This window comes from Cucumis melo, unplaced genomic scaffold, assembly GCF_025177605.1.
Source record: "Cucumis melo cultivar AY unplaced genomic scaffold, USDA_Cmelo_AY_1.0 utg000661l, whole genome shotgun sequence".
In the NCBI taxonomy this organism is placed as follows: Eukaryota; Viridiplantae; Streptophyta; class Magnoliopsida; order Cucurbitales; family Cucurbitaceae; genus Cucumis; species Cucumis melo.
In genome coordinates this window covers 5,217-8,919 of record NW_026124131.1, presented here as the reverse complement: position 1 = coordinate 8,919, position 3,703 = coordinate 5,217, and the positions used below count along the sequence as shown (strand labels likewise).

The 3,703-nt window shown below is 29.7% G+C and overlaps 1 non-coding gene across 1 annotated transcript; it reads right to left on the bottom strand.

Moving 5' to 3' along the window:
- Positions 1-2,095: 2,095 nt before the first annotated feature.
- On the bottom strand, positions 2,096-2,183 carry TRNAS-GCU (transfer RNA serine (anticodon GCU)). Its single transcript has one exon. It is a non-coding gene; the product is annotated as a tRNA-Ser (tRNA).
- Between the last annotated feature and the right edge of the window lie 1,520 nt (positions 2,184-3,703).

The following is a 3,703-nucleotide window of genomic DNA, read 5'->3' as shown; positions in this document are numbered from 1 at the left end:
ATTTATTACATTTGATTATGATAAATAAATGTATATTCGGGATTAACCCATCAATTAGATAGATCTAAAATAAAAAAAAAAAAAAGAAATAAAACGATAAAAATAGATAATAACAATACATACATATCAGCATTTTCTGCCTAGTTTATTTAACTTAAGAGACTCAATAATCTTTCCTTAAAATAAAGTGAAAAAGATGTATGAATTGTTACTTGGATTTACAATTATTCATTACAGACAAACATACGAAAAAATGAGGTGAAAAGAAATACATAATATGTTACATATGTAACTTGATTCTTTGTTAATCAGATTCGGGCAGATATTCAAATTGATATCTTCCGTTATGGATTAACTCCTATCTACCCCCAATTAGATCGAGTAGATGCATCATAAATAAAAAAAGGATCCTACGGGGGACTGGACTAGTTTCGGAGGTGCTAGACTATCTTGTATAAGGCGAAAGTCAAACAGATCTAGAGTAAACGATTGTTCCTACCTATTTTTTTTTATTTGACTCTAAAATTTAGTACCCTAAACCCTAAATAGGTCTTAAGTTTCTTAAGACCATTAATTCAATTCCATTAGTGCCAAAAACACAAGACCTTCGTGTTTATAATTCAGAAATCCACAGAAAAAAAATACTCGGGTTTCACAAACCATTTAAGAGATAGAGAATAATAGAGGCTTTCGCATTTCTGAAATGCATCATTATAAGAAAATAATAAAGAACAATCACATTCGATCTATATTTAGACTCTTAAGCATAAGGTTGTTTAAAACGGCAATCTATAGTCTGATATCGAATATTTTTCCATATATCTTATAATATACTATTATTATATATAATAATAATACGCATACTCTGGGACGGAAGGATTCGAACCTCCGAATAGCGGGACCAAAACCCGTTGCCTTACCACTTGGCCACGCCCCATTTATATTCAACACTAATAAACACTAATATTGGTAGTGCTTAGTCGTCAATTCCAGTACAAATATTTATAGAATAAATTAGATTGTTGCTCAGATTTTGATACGTTTATAGATCCAATTAAACTCAATTTATTGATCATTACATATAATTCCATTAAGATATTGTATGAAAGTAGGATTTCTTCTATTCTCGTTTTATTTGAGAATTGAAGGATTTTTGATTGGCTGAGTTCAAATCAAAGAAAGGTTTTTTGACCTACTTTATGTTATTAATTTTTCCCTTATCCCTTATATCATAGCAATAATAGGGGATTAATAACTCAATCAAATCAAAAGAAATACAATTATCTTCAAGAACAAAGAAAAAAAAATTGTTATGCTTAATATCTTAAGTTTCATCGGTATCTGTCTTAATTCTTTCCTTTATTCAAGTAGTTTTTTTCGTCGCCAAATTGCCCGAGGCCTACGCTTTTTTGAATCCAATAGTAGATGTTATGCCAGTAATACCTCTATTCTTTTTTCTATTAGCTTTTGTTTGGCAAGCTGCTGTAAGCTTTCGATAATATTTTTAATACTGTCCGAGACAAATTCATGATTTACTAGAAAAAAAAAAAAAAAGATTCTAACTAGTTATAAGATCAGATAAGTTGTACATACAGTCTGAAGCTTTAAGTTGAATCCAATATTGAAATTATTCTATAGCTATGATAAATCTGGATCACTCTCATTTTCTTATTCTTACTTTTTTCCTTTGAACGACCCTCTTCGAGTCCCCCACAATATAGAATTGTGGGTATGAAATCCAATTTTGAGTAATCAAGGACTCAACTCTTAAAATTTTTTCCTATTTATAGAAATAACTTCACTGCATTTCTTGGTGTCAAACCAGATTAAAATAGAGAATCTATTCTCTTAAAAAAAAAATGATCTTGGAGATTGTGTAATGCTTACTCTCAAACTATTTGTTTATACAGTAGTAATATTCTTTGTTTCTCTCTTCATTTTCGGATTCCTATCTAATGACCCGGGACGTAATCCGGGGCGTGAAGAATAACAAAATCAGATTTTTTTTCCTTGCTTGATTTTGAAATGTTCTTAACATTTTATCTATTCCACATCTTTCCTCAACTATAAAAAAATACCAAGTAATTGACAGAAACGGAAAGAGAGGGATTCGAACCCTCGGTACAAAAAAATCGTACAACGGATTAGCAATCCGACGCTTTAGTCCACTCAGCCATCTCTCCCCAAATTGAAAAAGGATAATTACTATGATACATTGTATAAAAAATAGAAAATAAAGGCTTGAAAAAAGCCCTTCTTTATCTCTCTTTATTATCTTTATCTACCCCTTTATAGATATATAATTTCATTATATTGATATAGATAATTATCTAGATATATCGATGGATATCTATCAAATCGATAAAAACTTTTTTTTATTAGGAATTCCATTTAGATAAATTAGATTTCATTAGATAAGGGCTCAAAAGAAGAGATATCTTCAATCCTAATATATAAATAATACCAATATATTAAAGATTCATAAAAATATTTATAAATAAAAAGAAAGTACCTTTTTTAGTTTATTTCATCCGAAAAGCCCTTTTCTTTTTATTTTTAGTTCCACGGCCTGGCCTGGTCAGTACCTAGCCGGGCTTTTTTTGTTCCAATAAATCGTAGATCAAATTATTTATTTGATTTGAAAATGTTTTTGAAAAAAAAAAAAATAGAAACAACAAGAATCCTAAGAAGATTTATTATTTCAATTCCTATGATACAGAAAAAGATGATATAGAATCAAGGTTCGATTTCTTATTATTATTTTTTAGTACTTTACTAGAATAAAAAACTTGTTAATTAGTTAATTAAAACGAGTCCTCTTTTCCTAATCTCATTAGTGGCCCTGATGAAAATACGTCAACGCTCAAATTTTCATGATTATTTTCTGATCCGATCTTTTTATTACTTATTAATACGACTTATTTTCGTCTTCGACAAAAGGTCCATTTATATACAATAATTGCATTGTAGCGGATATAGTTTAGTGGTAAAAGTGCGATTCGTTCTATTAATCCCTTAATAGTTAAGGGATCCTTCGGGTTGATTAATATTCCGATCAAAAACTTTATTTCTTAAAAGGATTTAATCCTTTACCTCTCGATGAAAGATTCGAGGAAAAATAAAAATTCTCGTGATTTGTATCCAAAAATATGTTCTAAATTGAAAAAATTGGATCATGAAATTACGAAACATAATTTTATTGAATTGGATCAATACTTCCAATTGAAGGAATAAGGGATCCATGGATAAAGGTGGAATTTTTTCTAATCGTAACTAAATCTTCAATTTTTTCTTTGTATAAGGGAGATTGAAGCAAAACAAAATAGCTATTAAACAATGTCTTTGGTTTACTAGAGACGTCGACATCGTTTTTTTAGCTCGGCGGAAACAAAATACTTTTCCTAAGGATTATATTAAATAGAAATAGGGAACGAAATAAATAACTGGAAAGATTGTTATAATCTCCTCTTGTATAGGGATCATCTATAAAGCGGGTCCTTTTGAATGCATTCAGACGGAAAGGCTGACATAGATGTTATGGATGGTATTTTTTTTTGTTTACATCTTATAAATTTAGGAATTTATCCATCTTCCATAAAGGAGCCGAATGAAACCAAAGTTTCACGTTCGGTTTTGAATTAGAGACGTTCAGTTCAAAATGATGAATCAACGTCGACTATAACCCCTAGCCTTCCAAGCTAAC